Below are 25,196 nucleotides of genomic sequence, written 5' to 3'. Positions count from 1 at the left end.
ATCTCTGAAATTGGGGAAAATGCATTATTTGATTTTAACATTCAAAAATCTCCATATTAAGTAATTAGTTTTGCTGTTGTTCAGAAGAACACACATATACACAAGAGCTCACTACCAGCGAATAGTAGCATTTCCTAAATGAACAATAAGGAGTCAAGCTTCAGGTCTGCTATGAAATTTATAAAATAGGATTTATAATTGTTTTCTCTACTCTCTTTGAGATAATCCAAACACTGTTCCTTGGACTGTCTTGTCCTTCTTTTCACATCCCACTTCCAGCTTTAGGAAACGGAAGCCACCTACCTTCAGAGTATTTAGTCTCAAGGTTGCTCTTAATTACACGTGTAAAGTTCCAGCTTCGCAGCCACGGCCCCAGCCTCTGCTCCTACATCACTGCAGGCCAGCATGGACTGTTGCTGGACACAGTTTTGAGCTTTATTCCTCCTATCCCCAACTGCAGCCCTCCCCTGCCACCCACTTCCAGTATTGGAGACCACCAAAGGCACGCGCAATCTTGTCAATGTTTGTGTGTGGACCAGTGAGGAATATGACTGAAATGATACATGTGATGATGAATTGCACACTTTATCCTGCAGGTTTCAAGGATCTATTGAAAGTTTTAAAGCAGGTGAGTTAGTGATAAAAGCAGTATTTCAGAAGGATAAATTCTCAGTGGAGTACAGCAGGGATTGCATATGGAGGTGAAAATGTATATAGGCAGAGATACTAGCATGCAAATAGCCAGCGCTGTGTGGAAAAGATATAGAAGGATTATGTCCTCTGCTCTGAAGTAGCTTATAATCTCACTTGGAAGGCAGAACTAAGGCATGTGAAACCATTTCTTCTCTTCTCCGGAATTACCTGGCCACTGTCATCATGAAACAGTGGTTCGTTTCACCACGTAACAAAAATGAGAACAATATGCACATAGGTTAATATTCTGAAACATATGGATAAGACTAAGCCACGTCAATATTAAGTCAGTAAATGTAAAACACCAAGGAAAGTTGCCTTACTGAAGTCTGGATCTTTATCATCGATACCAAATATAATGCAAAATAAATGAAAACAAAGAAGAAAAGACAGTAAAGCCTTAGAAAAATACCGAAGCTCCATTATGGAATAGTAGCCCTTTTACAAACCCAGGCATTTGTCCGGTGATTTCCTTCTGCATGTATCTGTTTAGGAGAAAGAAATGGGAAGCAGTTAGAGTTTAAGGTTACAAAAACAAGGCAAGGGGCAGACACATAGAAGTGCCCATGTTGGATGGTGCTTCTGTTGACAATGTTGTTGTCAGAATGTAAAGGGATAACAGAGAAAATCAGCATGAGAACAGCAGTCTTGTCCACAATGCCTTTCTAGAAGAATAGCCTAGGTCTGTGAATAAATGCGCTTTGTGTTTCTGGCTCAGCTCTGCCTTGTCTGCTACCTAATTCAGCCCACATTTTACCTGCTGGCTGCCACCTTTTATACACAGGCGAGGACTATTCCTTGGCAATGCTCAGCTATGTAGCATTACCTCAGGCACCATTACAGTGTCAGTTTAGCTGGTTAGAACAAAACGTTCAATAATCTAAAGGCACAGAGGGGTGGTTTAATCAGGCCATTTGGCTTTGTACAGGAAACCTCTCCCCTGCAAGGCCTGGGGCTGTCCTTCACACTCCCATCCCTCAGGGACAGTGCAGTTATGCTGACACTGTCTGGAGATCCTACTGTGACAAGAGGGTCATTTTAGGGATGTCATCCTGTGGGAAGCCCACATTATTTTCCCACTAGTCAAGTTGTTTGGAGGTTGGTTTGTCTTTGTGTATAATGCTTAGCTGTAGCCCGTGTCCTACAATTTGAACAGCTACTTGAATAATCTATTAGAACATACCTGCTTCAGATGTAGAGGACATTGAAAACCTCTGTAGCAGGTATAAAATCACACGAGGCCCTGAACTGGTTGGGATCCAGTATTTGTAGGAAAGGTCAAAAGGTGACATCCTCTTTTTTTTTCTTTTAATGTTCATTTATTTTTGAGAGAGATATATAGAGCACTTGCAGGGAGGAGCAGAGAGAGAGGGAGACACAGAATCTGAAGCAGGCTCCAGGCTCTGAGCTGTTAGCACAAAGCCCAATGCAGGGCTGGAACTCAAGAGCCATGGGATTATGGCCTGAGCTGGAGTCGGACGCTTAACCGACTGAGCCACCCAGGTGCCCCAAAAGGTAATATTCTTAGTGGCACTCTACAGGTGGCCAAAAAGCCTATACGAGTGTTGCCCTATTCCTTTAGAATAAAAAAGGTTTGCTGCTAACAGCCTTTATAGACCCTTAGTTAGGTTTAAAACTTGGTATTATATTGACATCTCACCCTGACTTTTACACCATCACATGCAGGGACAGGCACACTGGATTGCGTCTTCTTGTCTAGTCTGAAGTATTCACAGTAGGCACCAATGTTCTTTGCTGCCATGGAGGCATATGGAATAACTATTTTTCTATAAGTAGTCAATGAGAAATTTCAATTGTTTATGTGGCATATTTATATACTATATATATATTTTTTTAAGTGACCATTTATTTTTTTTTTAATTTTTTTTTTGGGGGGACAGAGAGAGACAGAGCATGAACGGGGGAGGGGCAGAGAGACAGGGAGACACAGAATCGGAAACAGGCTCCAGGCTCCCAGCCATCAGCCCAGAGCCTGACGCGGGGCTCGAACTCACGGACTGCGAGATCGTGACCTGGCTGAAGTCGGACGCTTAACCGACTGCGCCACCCAGGCGCCCCTTATATACTATATTTTGTAAGAGATTATTTTTATAAACATATTAATCATTTGGATAACTAATTATAAAATTAGAAGCTCATAGAATTATACCTATTTTATTGAAGAAAACCAGAGGTTCCGGTATATTTGAACTTAACTATGATGGCAGTCGAAGGCAGGCAGATAAGAGTCTGCTATTTTAAACCAGATTTCATTGAATAAACACCACCTAATCTTAGAACAAAGCTACTAATGCTAGTGGATAAAAATGTAAAATATATAGAGATAAATTGGGCTATGAATTATTATTCTTTTTTTTTAATCACAGAACATTGAATATAGACTATCTAGCACATTGTAATACTTTAATATGGAAGACCATAGAGCCTACAAATACTGAAATATATATAACAACTGTTTTTTAAATGCAGAGTTGAGGGGCACCTGGGTGGCTCAGTTGGTTGAGCATCTAACTTTAGCTTAGGTCATTTTGGTTAACTCTCAAGGTTTCTGAGTTTCAGCCCTGCACGGCTCACTGCTGTCAGCGCAGAGCCCGCTTCAGATCCTCTCTCTCTCTCCTTATCTTTTTGTCCCTCCCCCACTCCTCTCTCTCTCTCTCTCTCTCTCTCTCTCTCTCTCAAATAAATAAAACATCAAAAAAATAATAAATGCACAGTTGAGTTGAAAAATATGTTAATGAAATCAACGGGGGCCAAAACTGCAATAAGAATCTGGGGGAGGTGGAAAAAGGATCGTTAATGTCAGTAACCTAGAATTAGAGTTGTTATCACAGAAGCAGACAAAGGAGTGAGGCCTTGGGCAAGCAGCATAAATTAGATCTAAGATCCACAAAAATGCTAACGGTAACTAAGAGTTACTTCTGCAGAAAGTTGTGGAGTAGGGAAGGGAAAAAGAAGATGGCCTGCAGCAGAAGGAAATTTGTCTCTCTTGGATTTGTCCTGCTATCATTCAGACCTACCCTCAGACCTGCTCTCATTCAGGACTTTATTGGTGAAATACCTTTGTGGTTAGACTAAGAATAGCAAGAGAGAAAACTTTGGAGAAGTTCTGAATTTGTTTCTGTCCCATGTCAAAATTCATTTATTCATCAACTCTCAACTTCTATTATTACACTTTTTCAGGTTCAGGTTTATGAACTAAGAAAATGCATGAAAATCTACCTTGAGCAAGTCAACAGAAACAGTCACCATGTTATCATGTAACTTTAGTTTAACAGAACATTCGTGTAGAGACTTTAAATTAAGACCTGTCAGCTTTGACAAAAGTCCAATGAGCATTTTAAAATTTAAAAATACAGTCTTTGAAATTAAACACTCAGTACGTAAATCAAAGAGCAGATTAGACACAGTTGAAGATTTAGTAAACACTGAAGAATTCATCCAGACAACACAGAGAGATAAAAATGGGAATCTATAAAAGGTAGATTATAAGTCATAGAAAACAGAATGACAAATTCCAATAAAATTCCACCAGAAACTCAAGAGAAGAAAATAGAAAATAAGGAAGAGGTAATATTTACAGAGTTATATTTCAGAATTCATGAGATACCTGACTTCAGGATGACTGACCCCAATCAACGTAGAGACACTTGGACACACAGTAATGACACTGGAGGACACTAAAAACAAAACAAAAAAAGTTTGTAAATTCAACATGCAAGAAAAAAAATATGGATTATCTATAGGAGAACACAACTAGATGGGTAGCAAATCTTTTACTACAGTCAGTAAAAGCCAGAGACAACAGAATAATATATTCAAATGACATATACGCAAAGACTTAAAACAGGTGTGTGAGTTAGCCATGTGAATTTCAGACAGGAGTGTTGGGAGAACATTTTTGGCCAAGGTAATGGGGCTACAAAGTCTATAAGACAAGGATATGGCTTGTTTGCTCAAGGAAAAGACCAGGATGGCCAGAGTATACAGAGAAAAGAGAACAGAAGAAGCAGTGAAATCAAAGAAGAAACAGGATCAGGTTGTGTGGAGCCCTATAGGCTAAGTAAGAACTTCTTCTTCACTTTTAGTGAAGTGAGTCATTGCAAAGAAGCAACAGGATTTGATTCACCCTTTAAATTGACTACAGTGAGAGTTTTGAAAACAGTCTATTAGAAAACAAGTGTACTAGAGTGCTTGGGTGGCTAGATCGGTTAAGCATCTGACTCTTTGTTTTGGCTCAGATCATGACCTCACAGTTTGTAAGATGCAACAATGCATGGGGTTCTGAGCTGACAGTGCAGAGCCTGATTGGGATTCTCCCTCTCTCTCTCTCTCTCTCTTTCTCTCTCAAAATAAATAAACTTAAAAAAAAAAGAGTACAATTAGGGAGACCAACTAAGAGGCTGTTGGAGTAATCCAGGCTTGGACTTTGATATTGGAATAGTGGAAGTGGTAAAAACCATTCTGATTCTGGGGCCATTTTGAAGATGGAGTCAACAGGTTGTCCTGATTGATTAGATGCAGTGTGTGACAAAGAGAAGAATCAAAAATGATTCAATGATTTTGGGATTGAGAAGCTTGAAATATAAAATTGGCTTCAACTGTGATGAAGAGGCTGTAAGTGAAGCTCATTTGGGGAGAGAGTACTAGTTGGGTTGTTATGTTTGATAAAATAATGCTTATATATAGAATGAAGTTTCTAGAAATAAGATACTTCACCAGTTTTTTTCTATCACTTGACCCTGACCTCACCTCTATAAACCCCTGCTTCATGAAACTCTTTTCTTTTTTTTAATGTTTATTTGATTTTGAGAGAGAGAGACATAGACAGAGACAGAGATAGAGCGTGAGCTGGACAGGGGCAGAGAGAGAGGGAGACACAGAATCAGAAGCAGGCTCCAGGCTCTGAGCTGTCAGCACACACAGCCTGATGTGGGGCTAGAACTCATGAACCGTGAGATCATGACCTGAGCCAAAGTCAGACACTCAACTGACTAAGCCACCCAGGAACCCTTGAACTCTTTTCAGTTGCCTTGTCTTATATTTCTGTTTTCTTTTACAACTAGGGATAATATAATTACAAAATGAAATATTGATTAATGTAATACAAACTCTTCCACCTGCTTGGGTCCCGAATGCCAAAATCTTTTAAAGTATGTATGTTGGCATAAATGAATTTTAAGAACTAAAAAGTCACTGGATTTAATTAGGAGTGTGCTACATGCATTTATCTTAACATAATTTCAAATAATGAAAATAATATATGCTATATTAATGGAACTTTCATAAATAGTAAATGACCTGAAGTTTCCCATGGTTAATTCACATGCCATGATCTACTACCATAAGAACAATTAGGGATAGGGGCGCCTGGGTGGCGCAGTCGGTTAAGCGTCCGACTTCAGCCAGGTCACGATCTCGCGGTCCGTGAGTTCGAGCCCCGCGTCAGGCTTTGGGCTGGTGGCTCGGAGCCTGGAGCCTGTTTCTGATTCTGTGTTTCCCTCTCTCTCTGCCCCTCCCCCGTTCATGCTCTGTCTCTCTCTGTCCCAAAAAAAAATTAAAAACGTTGAAAAAAAATTAAAAAAAAAAAAGAACAATTAGGGATAAATCCTATGTATTTGGGATGTTTTCTTTACTTTGTTTTGTTTCTTTCCTAGGCTGAAAGTCAACAATGGCATATCCTGGCAGAGTCTAGGAATGCTCTAGGTCACATTCCCCTAAAAAGAGAAGAGGCTAATGGACAAAGACTGTGTCCAAAATTATAATGAACTGACAAAGAGAGATTTTCATAACAGGAAACTTTGGGTGTTTGGGGAAAAAAATGGATGTGAAGATGTGGAATTTGTCAATTAACTCTGCAAAGATGAGACACAAAACAGGCTTAACGCTGATGGATGTGTAGACTCTCCCAAGGAATAAAGTAAAACTTCTATCTTCTTTTTCAAAATTTCACCTGTGAATTCATACACATCTTCTGAGTCTCATCTTCCTGTTCCTTGTGTGTGGGACCACGTACGATGGGGAAGGACAGTGCCCTGCAATACCACAGTTACACAAAACAGATGCAGCTCCAGCATTCACACCTACTCAAGCAGTGCCCCTAACAGGTGTCATGCTGGATAACACACTTGCTTTCCAAAACTCAGAATAAATTAGAGAGAAAGAAATAAAAGCCATACTTTTTAGAACTATGTTTATATTGAAATTTAAACACCCCAGTGAAAGGGATTTACATAAAAGAATATGACCTACATGATACAGTGTACATGAGTGAAAATTGCTTCTCAGTTCTTCATAAAATTTTAGCTTGACTGGCAGGTACAACGTAAAAACAATCTGCATGTTCTGCTTTCATTTACATTTTCACTTTCCCATGTCACATTGGATTATAATTTTTTTTTAGTGTTTTATCACAGCAATAATCACTTCAAAGCATATTAGTGCTGTGTCCTTATATGATATAAACAAATATGTGCCAGAACACTGAATTCTTGCTTTAACCCTTGGTCTAACATGCCTTAACATAATGATATTTTTCCTCATTAATGTGAAAAATGTAAAATACTGGTTTTGCACACCACACACACACACACACACACACACCATGTCATATCACATAGTGACAGCTATTCACATAGATAAAGTCAACGAAATTAACATGTTTGATTCTCTAAGGATTAGGAACTATTGTCTTTACTTAACAGTATACATTTAGTTCTAGGGGTGCTTGGGTGGCTCGGTGGGTTAAGCATCTGATTTTGGCTAAGGTCACGATCTCACAGTTCGTGAGTTTGAGCCCCTCGTCAGGCTGTGTGATGACAGCTGAAAGCCTGGAGCCTGATTCGGATTCTGTGTCTCCCTCTCTCTCTGCCCCTCCCTCACTGATGTTCTGTCTGTATCAAAAGTAAATAAACATTAAGTGTATATATATATATATATATGCACACACATATACATTTGGTTCTAATATGTGAGCTCATAAACATTTACTAAGTGCCTAATACACATTGGGCAAGAACTAAACAGAGAAAAAAGAAAATGGGTAGGTTTCTTATAGTACACTTGGAAAGAGAATACATAAATCATAAATGGGAAATTTCCATATAGTATGCCTAAGTGTTAAAATAGGTATAGGCAGAGTGCAATAGAAGGCCAGAGAGGAAGTCTGCTTAGCTAAACCAGAAACTACAACGTAAGTTTCCTGAAAGAGATGATTTGATGTCTTTTGCCCACTTGTCACAAAAAATATACCTAAGATACTTTGGAACCCCAAAATGTAACACTATCTATGCTAGAATGAAATTTTCCAGCTAATAAAATTTGAACAATTTATTAAGCATGATTCTTTATCAAAATTTTACCTTTCTTGAACACAATAAACTTAGAATTAATATGTGTATTACTTTCAAGGATTTATAACATAAACTGTTTTACCTTTGTATTATTTTAGCAATGAGATCATTTTTTTATGGATGATAAGTGGGTATGGTAATTCATGGAATGTCTTGATATTACAACTGGGTACTTCAACAAAGGATTCCTGTAAGGAACTATTGGAAAAAATAAGGTGAGAAAAATGGTAAGCCTACACTTGGGCAGTCAACATGAGGGTGGTGCTTGACAGAAGTAATCTTTGTATTTACATGGTCAAGTTGGCAGGATGTGGGAGTGTGAGATGCAGGACTCTGGGGTGGCTCCTATGATTCTGACATAGTGAGCGAGGTGTGCGGAAGTGAGGAATGCAGGGGGAAGAGTGGTTTGGGGCATGGCAAAGTGAAAGTGAAGGTGGGCTATCCAAATGACATTATGACCAAAAGTAAATAATAATAATATTCTTATGACCTAAAGCTCAGAAAAAATCAGAGCTCGAGAAATAAAGTTATCTACATGCAGATAGACAATAATTAAAGTGAAGAGGGAAATGAAATCATCTATAGGGAATAGAAAGAAGCAATGCTAAAAGCCAAGGTGGGAACCGAAAGTATTAACAATATTTAAAGAGCAAGTAGATGGGAGAGTATCGACATTCGCAATGGGAGTGGGGGGAACGAGAGGAAAATACTACAGAGACATGTGGAAAACCTGGAGAGAATACTGCCACGGGAGTCAAATGAATAGATAGTTTTTAGAAGAAAATCAGCTCTCTCCACTGCGGCAGAGATATCCAGCAACGTTAAAGACCAAAAAAGGACTATAAACTTTCATTTCCAGGGATTGAAACCTGGGGAATTCAGGCCAGACTCCTGCTTCAGAGAACTCAAAAATAAAAATAAAATAAAAAACTGCACTAAACGTAACAAAATGAAGTCATCGGAAATTTGACAGTATAGTGAAGATACAGAGGGTAAATAGTTAATTTTATTCACTAATTGTGCTTACTTTCAGCAAACTGTGAACAAACAGATACAAATAACCGGATTTTTTAAATAGAAGAATTACCACCATCTGAAGAAGCATGAGAGAATTTGGGAATCGAAGAAAACTTACACTGATAATTTGCCATGAGAATTCTGAAATACTGGCACATTTCAGTGTCCTTCTTAGGTATTTTCCATTCTTTGTTTCTCTGAAAATAACTGTGGGTGGCCTAGCTCTCACACATTACAGCTGGTTTTTGAGAAACTTTCTTTAAATCTAAAAATCTCAAAGAGGAAGCTTCAGAAAAAAAAATCTTCTCGGGGAAGGAAAAATCCCATTGTTTATCATCAATGATGGTTGTAGACAACATCAACTCTTGAAATTGTTTCCACACGTTTTGCCCCTCTTTGTTGTTTTTCTGTATCAGAAGAATTACCTTTCCAAGGGGACTGTTTAAAGATGAAGGCAAGAACCAAAATAGAAAAAGGTGTGGAAAAGTCAGCTCGGAGTGTAACATAGTGAATAAGCTCCAACTCTGGATAAACAGAAAGGTGTTATTGTCCCGATGGATTTTTGAATGTGAGATTCAGTCTTTTTAAAGAATGTTATTTTGTTGCCTTAACTAATGTTTTTCCAGACGCCTTAATGCTTCTCCAATTTAGTTTGTTTTACAACAAATGGAATTATTAGCTTAGGAGCAATGAATTTTAATATCCTTAAAAAGTAGCATTTTTTAGAATAAGGAGCTGGTGATGCCATAATTCCCCTCCAATGGCTGGTGCTAATGTATGTAAAACACGAATTTACATAAGAAACAAATTACATGAATGCAGAAAGAAATCAGTTTAACATTAAAAAAAAAAACCAAACTTTACTTTTGGGAGGGTACGCAAAGATTTGAGGGAGTACAGATATTTATCTAAGTTTTAATAATATTAAATATTAATAATAGGAAATAGAAAGCAGAGGGGGAAAAGATGTCTATAAAATCTCATTGATTATTCAGAAACGTTTTAACCGGAGTAATTAATTTACAGTTTTGTACACATAGTATGAAATGGTATACAATTAAATGAATAGATAAGGACTTCTCAACATGTGCTTTTTTTTGACTCCAGTTCATCGCTACCTATGCCTTTAATTACCATTTAATTGCCAATACCTCTCACGCCTACATTCTTCATTCTCCACCTCTCCCTTGGCTATTTAACACTTCCACTCGCCTGTCTCAAAGGTACTTCAGATTTCATCTAATGTCAAACTCCTGATCCTTCTGCATAAACTGACTCTTGTTTAGAAGCTCCCATTTCCATGAATGGCACAACCATCTGGTCTAGTTTAGCAAGATAGATAGAAGTCTGGGGGTCCTCTTAGACAACCTGCTTCCCTTTTCTATTATTATGAGGTATTAAAATTATATGCATCTTATTTCAAAAGCTATTACTGCTCTGCATTTTGTTTTGGATATACCCAAATAATCTTTAATAAAATTCTATTTCAATAGTTTTGCTGCTTGCTGCCAAGCAAAACTTTAACATCCTTAATTTCTCTCTCTGTCTCCATCTCTTCCTTCCTCCCTCCTTCCTTCTTTCCCTCCATTTTCTTTTCTTTCCTCTCTCGTTCTTCTTTTTTTAATCTTGGTGGTGGCTGGAATCTTTTTAGTTGTTACATTTTATGCATCTATTCATTAATTTATACACTCATTCAATACGTATGTATTATGCACCTACTTTGTTGATTGCATTATGCTGGGGAATTCATGTCTCAACATAAATTACAACAATTCCCCAACATAATTAATTTTCAACAATTGTTTGAGGCTTTATTTTAAAATGATGATTGGACTGCCTTTCCAACAATGTGGATTCATTCATTCGACAACCATAACAATAACAATTACGTGACCAATCCTGTGTTGGGACTAGAATGCAAAGATGAATACAACACGATGTATACTTACACTATAGTACAGAGACACAAAACAATAAAAAATAAAGAAACTTGGATGCTAACTATACTGTGATGAAAAGGACAATGCAAATAAGAGTCATAAATTCCCTGGAGAGTGTCTGGAAACACTTGACAGTAAAAAATGTTTTTCTCCTGAGGACTTGCATAGTTATTCAGAAGATTTTTCCCTCTCCGGAATACAATCACAATACTCTTCTTTTCACAACTAACTGAACATTCTATTTTTAACCTAGTAACTTAGTATAGGTATATACTAAGTTGGAAGTGTTGTTGGAAGTCCCTTTTACATTACTTGGTGACTCAGTTGAAGGAAATGTCCTCACCTGGTCAGTGTGAGTGGTGTGGTGGGTGAGAAAATGGCTGCTAAATTTAACCTGTTGTGAACTTTTTCTATGACCGTTACTACCATTAGTAGTAGTTCCATTAGTGGTAGTAATATCATTGTTATTATCCAGAATTGGAATTACCCAAGGATAGAATTTAATTTTGTTTTTCTCCTAAGCCACTATATAAATCAGGAAGTTAGTTGTCAAGTTATCATGATGGTCAGAAATACGGAAGTCATGTTGGGATAGGGAAAGCATACAAAGAAAGCAAACTAAAAAGGAAAAAAACAGAAACCATTGGAAGTGGGTCTGGATATGAAGCCAATGTTCTACCCATATGAGAATAGATACAGGTTGTGTAACCCAAGATTAGGAAACTCAAGACCAGTATTGAGAAGGGCAGGGAAATCACTCCAGATCAGAATAATAGATTCAAAAGAAAAGCACAGTTGTTCATCAAAATAGAGGAAACGCCTCAGTGATCTGTTCCCTGACTTTAAAATGGAGGCTCATCACTGTGGAAAAAAAGCCATTCTCCTTTGCGTTAGATCTCAACATATCTTCTCCTGAAACCAAATTAGGTACTTTGACTAGTCACATTACTTCATAAAGTTGTCTGATATACCTGTACAAATTCCCAACTTTTAGATATATAAACAATAAAAATTATATATGACAGACCTAGATATTTGCCTTTAAGTTAGTAATTCAGTATTTTAATTATTCATCATTAGTGTTGATATTAGTGTTGATATTTGTGAGTGGTTACACTGGGGGGTAAAATTAAAGATCAACCTATTCCCTTATTTTACTAAAAGTTTAACTTAGATCTAGTGAGGTAAAGTGCCCGGTGGGGCTCACACATGTAGCTAGTGTTAAGACCAGCATTGGGGCACCTGGGTGGCTCATTTAACCCTCCAACTTTTCATTTTGGCTCAGGTCATGATCTCACGGTTCATGGGTTCAAGCCCCACACTGGGCTCCATGCTGATAGTGAGGAGTTGGTTTGGGAGATTATCTCTCTCCCTCTCTCTCTGCCCCTCACCCGCTCATGCTCTGTCTCTCTCAAAATAAATAAATAAACTTAAAAAAAGGAAAAAAAAAAGGCCAGGATTAAAACCTCAATATTGTAACTTCTAGTACGGTATGATTTTTACACGTGAGTGTTTTAAGTGTTTGTGAGCAAAAACATACAATCTACAGCAATATATGAATAACCGTGCTAAAAAGTAATTACAACAATGATTGAAATTAGTTTTAATTAATCTATGTTAAAAAAATAAATAAATGTGTCATTTCATACTTGCATATGCCACAAACCCTAGTGGGAAATACACATGCAAAAACGTTAGCTGTCGTTCAGCAATCTTTCGAGAAATTATAATTTTGCTTAAATCCATCTTAAACATTGCTTCAAACCACACATCTGTTTTCTATGGTGAAACGCCTCCCTGAGAAGTGCCCTAAAATAATAAAAGTAAATAATTTTTCCATGATAAAAAAAAAAAAAAGACCAGGAGATGATGAAGAAGAAAGATGTTAGGCTTCAATCTGTCAAAGGAAAGCATTGTGTTCTTCGATTACTCTGAATTTGAAGGGAAAAAATGAATAAGTACAGAGGCATTACAAAGGAACCTCATCTCTTACCTCGCTGTCATCTGGCACCTTCATAAGATGTGACCCCCTCAGCTGCCAGCGGCTCCTGGGAAGGCAGACAAAGGGCAAAAAGATCAGCACTGCAGTGCTCCTCCCTGACAGGTGAATGTAAGTGGCACTTCTAATGCTGTTACTAATTTATTAAGTATTCCAAAGTTAGAATTTAATCAGAATATTTTTGTCACGTTATCCATCACTAACTTAGAAGAGATGGAATTTTCTTAAACAGCCGCACGGTGTAGCGCCTTAGGCAGGCTCTTAGTCTTTTTGGTTTGTCACAATGGACTAGTTCCATTTTAATGATTTAGTTAATTGTGTGACAAGCTATGAAAAATGGGAGTGACCCAATGCCTAGTCCAAGGAATATGCCAAGGTCTAGCGGCTAAGTTACTGAGAACCACTCTCGTTTACAAGTGAAAAAGAAAAGTTTCTGCTTTTCCCTTTTCACTTTATAAATTTCAGATTTCATTTGTTAAGCCAGAGTCAAGTTAGAAAATAGCAGTTCATTTATATAGAGACAAGATGAACATAAAAAAGTCACATTAGCAGTTTAAATGATCAAGTTAAATAAGACACAATTTAGGTGAACAGATAATTAAGTGTTGAAAATGTAATGATCCATTTGACAGTGGGAGAATAGTAGATGCCGAGAATTCCAAATACAACCTCCCTATCTAGAAATCACACTTAGTATTCCTTACAAGAGAATATTTGCATCTGATTGTACTGTGTTAGCTTAAGATTCAACCTATCACTTAATTAAGATATACTAACATTCTATAACATATATGCTTTAAAATCACGGTAGAGGGGCGTCTGGGTGGCGCAGTCGGTTAAGCGTCCAACCTCAGCCAGGTCATAATCTCGCGGTCCGTGAGTTCGAGCCCCGCGTCAGGCTCTGGGCTGATGGCTTGGAGCCTGGAGCCTGTTTCCGATTCTGTGTCTCCCTCTCTCTCTCTGCCCCTCCCCCGTTCATGCTCTGTCTCTCTCTGTCCCAAAAATAAATTAAAAAACGTTGAAAAAAAATTTTTTTAAATCACGGTAGAGTCAGGGACAAGGATTTTTTATAAAAATCATGCATCATGGAAGCATCAATATAAGTCATGTGTCATAGAAACATATTTACTCTGCTTTGATTTTGCATAATAATTTTATTGCTACAAACTTAGACTGTCCTGCTAATTCCTTTTTTCAAAGCATTAAAATTTTTCACTCCATGTTGGCAGGAAAGTAGCAAACAAAAAGAAATGACTCTAGAAATGACTCAAAACCCAATTAATCACATCTTCACATTCAAATCAAAATATCATCCTAATATATATGGCATTTTGAAAATAAGATGTTCTGGGGCACATGGTTGGCTCAGTCAGTTAATCGTCTGACTTCAGCTCAGGTCATGATCTTGCAGTTTGTGAGTTCAAGCCCCGCGTCAGGCTCTGTGCTGACAGCTCAGAGCCTGGAGCCTTCGGATTCTGTCTCCCTCTCTCTCTCTGCCTCTCCGCTGCTCACGCTCTGTCTCTCTCTCTCTCAAAAATAAATAAACATTAAAAAAGAAAAAGAAAAAATAAGATGTTCTGTAGAGTCAGAAGATCTAGATTCAAATAATTAATTGAAGCAGCTTGTGGGCTCTCCCTGAGCTGTGGTTTCTGTATCTGTCAAGTTGGACTAATATTACTTACCTTATGTGGTTACTGGGAAGGGAAAATGTTAATTTATGTAAAAGCAACAATAGAGGTCTATATTAATAAGGCAAGGTCTATATTATACTGGCAAGGATCAGGAAGTTAAACAGGCTAAAGGCAACCTCTCTGGCATATCAAAGGAGAACACCAGGCAACGACCTCACAAATATTGTACTGCAATCCATTCAGGTAGGTATTCTAAACTATGGCATGACCATCTAATGATTCATTGAAGATAATATTGCACCATTCAGAAAAATATATATATATATATGTATACATATACATATATATATTTTTAATATATATTTTATATACACACATATATATGTGTGTGTGTGTATATATATATATATATATATATATATATGCCATCCATCCTACAGAAACCTCAAACTCTCACATATTTTAAATAAAAACAAAGTATGAGATACACTATTAAACTGGCAGGTAAATGGATTGGATGAAGTATCACATTTTTGGCTTCTCTATTTTTATGTTTAGACAGTCTATGCTCCCAGCACTTTATCACCATGCTCTAAAGACTTTTAAGTGGAGTAGATGTGCATTGAAATTCAATGCTGAAACATAGACAGTGACCTGGTCACAAAAACCAAACGCATAGCAATTCTATGACAGCCAACACATCATCAGTTTACAGTGTATGCTATGCTTATAGATTGCAGTGTTGTCTAAAAGGCCTAAAAAAAAAAAAATTAAAAAAAATAGAACTCTGGACAAGAGACATAGATACGAATATAACCAAATGATCCATATAAAAAGGAGAGTGGGTGATAATATCCATTTATAGTTTCCTTTTTTTAATAATTGGAGTAGTTTTTCAATTTATCAAATTTCATACACAAAATTTTTCTCTTAAAGAAAGCATAAAAATCACTAAAAGACAGGGTTTCCATTGTTTGATTTTAAGCAATGTGATTAGACTAAAAAATGTTTGAAGCTGTATTGCAAAATGAATATCCTCTAAAAAACAGATGTGTATAACATTATTTTTATTTTTACAGTTTATGTGGTACTTCTCCTAGAATGAATTTATACATAATAAATTAATTCTTTAGAATATCCACATCTGCATACAGAATCAGATTTTCTGAGTGCCTACAAAGTCTCCAGCTCCATTGTTAAAACTATATTGAAACTTAACTAATTACTCTTAATATTTAAGCATTCTACTTTTAATCTATTTACAGCTGACTTCCCTTCCAAATTAATTCAAATGACCAAATGTGATCCATTACTTATTATCAATCAATCAACCTACTATGTATCCGGAACCTTCCAGATGTGCTTGTTTATGCCTCATTTATACCTACTGACCAGGAATCATGTGTTTATGTACCAACTGGAGCATTAGTATATAATTATTAATGATACCTCTGATTACTACTATTAAGCCCTGATATCTACTGAGGATTCCAGTCACTTTTAATGGTAAATTCATGAAATTTAGAGAAAGAAGTTTCTCTGTAGATGATTTGGTTTTTCAAATTTGTTTATTTTTTAGGTGAAACCATTAAGCCGTTGGAAAAAAACATTTCTTGTAGCATTTCTTTCTGGGAATCATATCTAAACCGTTCCCATGTGTTACACAAGTGATCTGTGTTCATCGCTTCAATGAGAGATCAGAGTAGGTAACCTCCAAGACCTTCCCCGTTTAAAATATATGACACTCAGCCAGGGAATAAACACCGAAGATCCATGGAACAGAAACTCTTCCTCAAACTCTAAAGGCTGAGACTCCTGCTTTGTCTCTCTCTCTCCTCTTCCCCACACTTGTTATTAGAAACAAACAAACGTTGTTTGTTATTACGAACAAAAAACACCTAGCGATATTTTTGCACTTGGTATCCCAGATGACAGGGTGAATTGTTTGGTAAGGGAATGGCTATAAGAGAAAAGGGGAAGAAATTACATAAGGCCATCTGTTTCTTTTCCCTCAGTGACATAGCATCAGAGGAAGAAGTGGTAAAGGACACTGTCTATATTGTATTTCACCCTTCTTGCATTTGAGTTTGCTTCACTATGCCTGCGCATAATGTCCCAAATTCTCAGCCTCACAAAACAATGTTTCACAAAAAGACAATCAAAACAAAAATAATTATAACTTCCAGAACTTGAAACTTGCTAGTATATGAAATCAGCTATGAAAATTGTGGAAAAAAAAACAACATTCTACCCCAGAACATAAATTCTAGTTTTTTTTTTCTGTGACGAGAAAAATTCAGAAAATTATCAACAAGAGGGAAATATAAGGACCCTGTGAGTATCACATCTAGCAACTACCCATTTTCCATATTACTATATGCCCCTTAAATACTTTAAGTCCTGAACCCTCTACCTTGAGGCCCTTCTCAATGCACATTTACTTACTGATTTGCATATACAAAATTCCTCTCCTCTCTTTCTTTCATTCTCTCTTTCTCCTTTCAGCCTCTGTCTTCAAAACTACTTAGGGGTGATTCATTTGTGGTATCTACCTCTTCTAAACTCAACTCCATGGATGGATGACCTCATCCTGTCCTCACCATAAATACTAATTTCTTCCCTTCTCATGGCTTCAGGATCTGCACTTCTCTTGTGCTAATGTGCCAAAGAGGCTGAGTTTTTTCTCTAAAATATTTAGAGAAATATTTAGGCTGGGCATTTCTTTAAAAAATAGAACAGCATTATACCAATATTTCATGTATATCATAGCCACCATGACCACCAATATACAGCTGTGCATTCCCCTTTATGAAATTTGTCTTTATCTCCTTGATGTTTTAAATATTTACTAGAAAAATTTACACTATCTTCAAAGTGTTTTTGTGGGCATACATAGGAAGATAGAAGGAGAGTACGTACTTTTTTCTAGTTCACAGTGAACGAAGGAAGTGAGAAACTTTGATGGAAAGTGTCAAGTAGTTGGTGGTGAAAATAGTACATAAGGGCCAAATCCTGGGAAACCAGAAGTTAAAAAAAAACAAGGCAGTGAACTCCTAAGATAAAAAACCTAGCCCCAGAACTTCTGCAGCTCACTGCTACCTTTTTGCTTCCACATTCATTTCCCATATTCCACCAGAACCCTGGATCAGCCCTTCTCCAAATTCTCCTATTATGCAGTATAAAGATGAGAACTGGGTAGTATTGAATGAAGAATTTCCAAACTCTGTTGCCAGGAAGTCAGCAGAGGAAAATGTTTTTCTGGAATCCCCAGTTGGATTCATCGTCCAACTGGTTTGTAATCCTGCAGAAACATCATGAACCATACAGGGTCATCTGTATAGCATCACACATATAGAACTGTACTTTAGTTACATGTGCATGAAGGCATATTTAGACTGTGCTGAGATCCAAACTCGGTATTTTGTCGCTGGGTTCCAAACAGCCAACATCCAAATGACTTTTGAGAATCCAACTCATTGACAAATTTGGGTTTGTCCATGCCTGTGCTCATTATAAAATTATCAAGAAGACTAATGAGGTAGTATATTTGGAAGGACTTTGACAGCCTACTTAAGAAAGCATTACATAAGAGTAAGGTATTGTAAAGAAGCGATGGAGGAAAATGTGTTGGCTGAGGAAATAATTGGCAATTGGGAGAGGCAACATTTCTTGCAGCTGGACAGAAAATGTTGTGAGGCAATACTGAGCCAGGTGAATGGAAAAAGGATTTAGTTTTACTAGAGGAGGATGACAAGTGCCAGCAACTTGGAAAGAGTGGAAAACAGATTTGACTGTTTGGAAAACATTCTTCGAGAGTACCTGATGACATTTCCAGATTGTCAACTGGACATTCAACCTGAGTTTCCCAGGTGCCAACTCCTTGCCCTTGAAATTGAATAGACATATGTTATTAAGGGATATGCAGGTAGGTACAGATGTTTTTATGTGTACGCGTGTATGTGTAATTATTTCTAAAAGCTAAAATAAGATTCGTTATTAAAATATCCAAAAAAAGATGCAGAGTTCATAGAAAAATAATGCTGAAGAGACCAGTAAACATTATGCTAAATAACACTGAAAATTTTGATTAAGTAATTTAAATTAAATATTCTTACTAATTAAAATTATATTGAATGTTTTTTTCTTAGAGATTTTTAAGAGTTTAATTTGTTTAAAGCTAGTAACATAAATTGCTAATTGAAGTTTTATCTGCACCTGTGATATCTTACTTTTAATTAATGATGATATATCAACCGCCACAATACTTAGGTATCAAAGAAGAACATGGTCCATGGTCAGTAAGTATAGATGAGAACGTTTTCTCAGGAAATATAAAACACAAACAAATGTGGGCTTTTGGGTGAAAATGGAACAAGTAGATATATATTTGTTAATTTAATTTGTGTTTATATTAAATAATATTACTCTCAGAATTTTTAAGAATTCCACTTTATATCATCATATCAAAAATCTTTTGTTTCAATATTTAAGGAAGGCATGGGAGGGGAAACATTCCTCCTTGTGCCCACTATGTGGCTCCCATAAAACTTGTAGTACTAACATGCAGAGTAGCCCAGCGGCCTTCCTAAGATTGCCTTTGGATAGGAATAGCCTTCATTTCTGTCCTGTACTGGACAATCTCCCTCGATTCCACATCATTCCCTGATTTAATTGTTCCCCTTGGATTTTGTTTTGTAACCTCCTGGAAAAGGACATGTTAGAATTTGCAGGCGTGAAATATCCTTCTGCCATCACTCTTGTTTCATCTTTTGGCATAATATAGAATTTTAAGTGAGAAGTTGTTTTATTCAATAACTTGAAAGCATAATTTCATTTTCTTTCAGATATCAGTATTATATCTCATATATCTAATGCTATTCTGATTCCCAAATCTTTGCCGCTCCACTTCTCGTCCCTAGAAAATGTTGGCATCTTTCCTATATTCCTGGAATTTTGAATTTTAATGATGTAGGTATTTTAATGGGGCTCTTAAAATTCTACTATGTTGATTAAAATGTGCTGTTACCTTTCGATGTAGAAACTCATGCCCCAACAACAGAGATGATATCCATATATTATTTCTTTGATAATTTCTCCCCCTTGGTTTTCTCTTTTCTCTATGACTGGAATTTCCCTATTAAAATTTATATTTCCTGGACAGTTTCTTTATTGTCCTTATCTTTAAACTTCTGGATTTTTTTGTCTCTTTTTTGTTTTTTTTTGTTGTTGTTGATGATGATGCTTTTTATGTATAAGTTTAGGTAATTTTTCCTCAGCATTATTTTTCTTCTATGCCTTCTTTAAATATGTTTTATATATAGATATAGATATTTTAGATATGTATATACATATTATATATCTATGTTAGATATGTATATATGCAAGATAGATATGTATATATTTCATATATGTACTTATGTTCTTAATTTTTTTAATGTTTATTTTATTTTTGAGACAGAGAGAGACAGAACATGAGTGGGGGAGGGGGAGAGAGAGGGGGAGACACAGAATCCGAAGCAGACTCCAGGCTCTGAGCTGTCAGCACACAGCCGGATGCAAGGCTTGAACTCGTCAACCGCTGAGACCATGACCTGAGACGAAGTCATATGCTCAACTGACTGAGCCACCCAGGCACCTCACTTATGTTCTTAGATATGTGTGTATGTATGAATTCTTTGTTGGTCTATGAGTGTCCCTTTTTTTATGGTTTCAACGCTCTTATTTCATGAATGTAATAAAATGGTAATAGTGACCTAAATCAATTGAACACTTAAAGTTCCAGTTATGGTTTTAAGAACTTTATGTGTTTTAAATAATTTCATCCTTTTAATTTCATGAGATAGTTTTTTGTTTTGTTTTGTTTTGTTCACTGCCTCTGTGTTCTAAAATGCATTTAAAAACTCTTTTCCTTTTTTTTTCTTTTGTTTTTCCATTCCTCAAATCTTCAATGACACTTTGTATGAGGATTAAAAATTTGATTGGAAATACTATGTATGGGGCAGGGCTCATCTACTAGTGAGCCACGCCAAGAAATAGCTTTTTTTTTTTTTTTTTTTTTTTTTTACAAGATGCCCGTTGTGGTAAACAGAATTATAGAATGCCCCCGCACCCACACCCAGGAGTCTCTACTCCCTGGTGTTACTCCTGTATTTATGTTACATGACACACAAATAGGATTTTGCAGATATAATTGAGATAAAAACCCATTACTTTATTTATTTATTTTTTTAACGTTTATCTTATTTTTGAGACAGAGAGAGAGACAGAGCATGAATGGGGGGGAGGGGCAGAGAGAGAGGGAGACACAGAATTGGAAGCAGGCTCCAGGCTCTGAGCCATCAGCCCAGAGCCCAATGCGGGGCTCGAACTCATGGACCACGAGATCGTGACCTGAGCTGAAGTCGGACACTTAACCCACTGAGCCACCCAGGCGCCCCACAAACCCATTACTTTAAAATGGGGAAATTATCTAGGTGTATCTAACTTAGTCTTATGAGTCCTTTAAAATCAGACCGTTACCCTCCAGTTGGTGGCATAAACAGGAGTCAGACAGATTTGAAGCATGAGAGAGACTTGCTGAGAAGGAACAGATCACGTGGAAAAGAATTGAGTGGCCTCTAGATGCTGAAAGCAGTTTCTAGCTGACAGCTAGAAAGACAAGTAGACTTCAGTCCTCCTGTCAATAATGTTGCTATGAACATAGGTGTGCAAATACCTGCTTGAGTCCTTGCTTTCACTTCTTTTGCTATATACCCAAAAGTGGCTCTGAAGGATATTAGGGTAGTTCTATGTTTAATTTGGGGGGTAACCACTGCCTGGTTTTCCACAGAGGCTGCACCATTTTACTAAATTTGTCTTGTTTTAAGCCACTAAGTTGCTGGCAATTTTTTATGCAGGAACAGAAAATTAATACACTACCCTTACCACCAAGGGCTCATATCTACAGGATTTCTTGTTGTTGGGAGGGGAATGCTAGTCAATTTTTGCCAGAGAGTAATTAGTCATTCAATGTTTGGAGAACAAAAAGTTTGCTACATGAGTAGAAAAAAGAGACCAGTTCTTTTATTTCTCCCACTTTCTATTTGGTTCCTCTTCCTTAACATTAGCCATACGTAGTACTTCTTATTCCATTTATCCAAACAGTAAAACTTCTTTTTCTTGGGTGGGAGGAGTAATTCGTAATTGTATAAGGTGGGCAAAGATATTGAGAGGGTTAACTGCTAATTATGAAGAAATTTTTAAAAAATGGTTGTCATGCGCACATAATTGGGTTAATCATATTCCTTTATTATGAACAATGTCATCTTTGGTTTACACTTAGGCCTTTTGTCTCTTTTATCTATCTATTTATCTGTCTATTTTTAATAAGCAAACAAACATAAAAATCAAATAACTTGACAATAACTTACATCCAGCTATATGACCCTTCTCCAACCCATTTCTTGATATTCCCTCATCTGAGGCAACTACTTTCTTGAGTCCCATAATTGTAATGATCTTATCTATAAGCATTATAAATGTCTATATGTTTATGAATAAAAACATTTACATTTATACATTTAAATATACGTATATGAAATTATAAATGTAAACATATAAGCATTTATATGTTTAAGCTTGACGCCCTTATATGTGTACATATATGAGTACATATGTGTGTGTTTCTATGTATCTTTGTATTTCTGCATCTGTATCTCTGTATTTATGTAGCTGTCTGTCTGTATCAGAGTTTGGCAAACTTCTCCTGTAAAAGGCTGAATATAACTTTATGGGCCATATGATTTTTGTCCCAATTACTCACTCTGCTATTATGCTGCAAAAGCAGCCATAGATATAATGTAAAATAATGAGCTTGACTATGTTCCAATAAATCTGTATTATGGATACCAAAATGTGTTTTCAACCACTATGTTTGTAAAAACCATTATTAGCTCAAGGAACAACCATACAAAAAAAGTAGATTTGGTCCTCAGGCCATAGTTTGCTACCTGTGAGAAATATATTTATTTATATTTATATTTATGTTTATATTTATATTTATTTATATATGTGTGTATATACACACACATACATGTGATATATATATATATATATATATATATATACACACCTATGATATATATACATATATAATCATATGTGTATTTTTAAAGTTTATTTTAATTTTATAAGGAACCTTAAACTCTATATAATCTCATACTTCCTTTAACATATATATTACTAAAATGTTTCCATATTTATCTATTATAGTTACTTCATTTTGTTTGATGCCAATTTCATTTCTGAGATTATATCAGAGCCCACTCATCTACTCCTCTGTTGATGAGCAGTTGGGTTCCAGGTAACTGGCCCCTCAAATTCCTGAGCATCTTCTGGGTTCTATAGAAGAAATCACCTGCTACCTGTTAACTTCTGCCTTGGAATCTGACGTGTCAGTTTCTTGTCACCTGCTGAGTCCAATGTTCCTTTGACATAACTTATCTCCTATCATCTCCTCCTCCATTTTCTTTCTCTTTAGACTTTTAGATAATTTTAATCACTTTAATGTCATTTCTAAGGAGAGCATACAGAGGTAAACATATTTTTGCCCATCATATTTAATCATAATTTACTTGGACCCCCATATTCATAGATGATTTCAGGAGATGTGTTCTAGGAAAGATAAGAGAAAACCCAGAAGATTAACTTCTGGAAGCACAATGAAATGGAGGCATCAACAAATTTTCTTCTCAAAAAGCAATTATAAAAGTAGACAAACTGAAAAAAAAATCGTTTCAGCACTCCTGAAATCAAAGTCAGATGACAAATTGAGGAGAGTTTATAAAAGAAAATATTAAACATGGCATAGGAGCCGCAGGAGTCTATGGTATGCTTCCCTGAGATTGCTACCATTTTCCTGTCCCCTTCTGTTGGTGAGAAAGTTCAGTCAAAGCAGATCTTGAAACCAATACCTTCAGCCCACCTGCAAGAGAGCACTCAGTTGATTTGGAGTCTTGTCATAAATGGAAAAGCCAACAATGAGGGCCAGAAGCTCAGCTAGGTATAGGTTGCAGGTCTGTGTGGGCAAATACAGACCTGCAACCCAGTGAGTGATTTAACTAGGAGTTCCAGTAGATGTGACAACCATAGGGACTTGATTGATTTCCCACCAATTTCAGGTTGATCCTAATCTAATATACTGCAGAGATCAGAGTAGGCCAAACTTACCTACAAAATCCTTGGCTGAAGGTACCTGAAAATATACATGCAGGGGGTCCAACAGTAAACAAAAGTGATAGAGATTCTAAAAAACATCCTGAACTTTGAGTGCACTCCTTAATCTGTTGTTTTGTGTCTGTTTGTTTGTATTTTTGTTTGCTTATTTATTTACTTGCCTGGATAAAATCTGTATTATCTCCTCTACAATGTGTGGTTATTGATGTTTTTGCTCTGAGTTTGTTTGTTTGTTTCCCTCTTGATTTTAGTTTTAAGCCCAGATTCCTAAGGGCAACCTCTATGTCTGCATAGCTAAATGTTCAAACAGTGATAGATCATAGATGGTGGTCAAACATCTTGAGGCAGTAAGACTTCTACACTTCAGCTCTCAAGTATTGGAGAAGGTACAGAGAAACTGAAAACTTCATACATTTCTGGTGGAAATACAAGACTGTACAGCTATTTGGTAATACAGTTGACAGTTGTTTTTTTGTTTTTTTTTTTGTTTTTTTTTTTTTAAGTTAAACATAAACTTAGCATTCAACCCAGCAATTACACTGTTAGGAATCTACCCAAAGGAAATGAAAATAGGTCCATACTAAGATGTGTATGTGAATGTTCACAACAACATTATTAAGCAGGCAAGGACTGGAAAAAATCCAAATGTCCATTAAGTGGTGAATGAATAATCCAAATGTAGTCTATCCATAGTATGGAATGTTATTCACCAATTCAAAAGAATAAAATATGGATGCATGTTATAAATTTAACCCCATATATAAAGATATAACCCCATGTAAAAGAAGCCAGATACAACAGACTATTTGATCATTTAGAGTCTTAGTGGATGTGTTTTTAAAATCTGATACTTACCCAGAGGATACTAATTCGAAGGGATACCTGGACCCTGATGTCTATAGCAGCATTATCAATAATAGCCAAATTATGGAAAGAGCCCAAATGTCCATCAACTGATGAATGGATAAAGAATATGCAGTGTGTTAGGCGTTCCTGGGTGGTTCCTGGGAAGTCGGTTGAGCGTCCGACTTCTGGCTCAGGTCATGATCTTGCAGTCTGTAAGTTCAAGCTCCACGTCGGGCTCTGTGCTGACAGCTCAGAGCCTGGAGCCTGCTTCAGATTCTGTGTCTCCCTCTCTCTCTGCCCCTTCCCTGCTTATGCTCTGTCTCTGTCTCAAAAATAAATAAAAACTTTAAAAAAAATTTAAAAAAAGAATATGTAGTGCGTGTGTGTGTGTGTGTGTGTGTGTACAGTGAAATAACACTCAGCCATAAAAATGAATGACATCTTGCCATTTGTAACAACATGGTTGGAGCTAGAGAGCATCATGCAA

The 25,196-nt window shown here is 36.6% G+C and overlaps 2 long non-coding RNA genes across 2 annotated transcripts; one reads left to right on the top strand and one right to left on the bottom strand.

The window, feature by feature from the left end:
• Positions 1–1,081: 1,081 nt before the first annotated feature.
• On the bottom strand, positions 1,082–13,073 carry LOC123385704. Its single transcript, XR_006598668.1, has 3 exons — positions 13,014–13,073; positions 4,322–4,391; positions 1,082–1,178 (listed from the first exon to the last, which is right to left on the bottom strand). It is a non-coding gene; the product is annotated as an uncharacterized LOC123385704 (long non-coding RNA).
• LOC123385703 lies at positions 5,013–6,663 on the top strand. Its single transcript, XR_006598667.1, has 2 exons — positions 5,013–5,328; positions 6,369–6,663. It is a non-coding gene; the product is annotated as an uncharacterized LOC123385703 (long non-coding RNA).
• Positions 13,074–25,196: the final 12,123 nt, after the last annotated feature.

The sequence above is a fragment of the Felis catus genome, chromosome B2, assembly GCF_018350175.1.
Source record: "Felis catus isolate Fca126 chromosome B2, F.catus_Fca126_mat1.0, whole genome shotgun sequence".
NCBI lineage: Eukaryota > Metazoa > Chordata > Mammalia > Carnivora > Felidae > Felis > Felis catus.
This window is presented reverse-complemented; position numbering and strand designations above follow the sequence as displayed.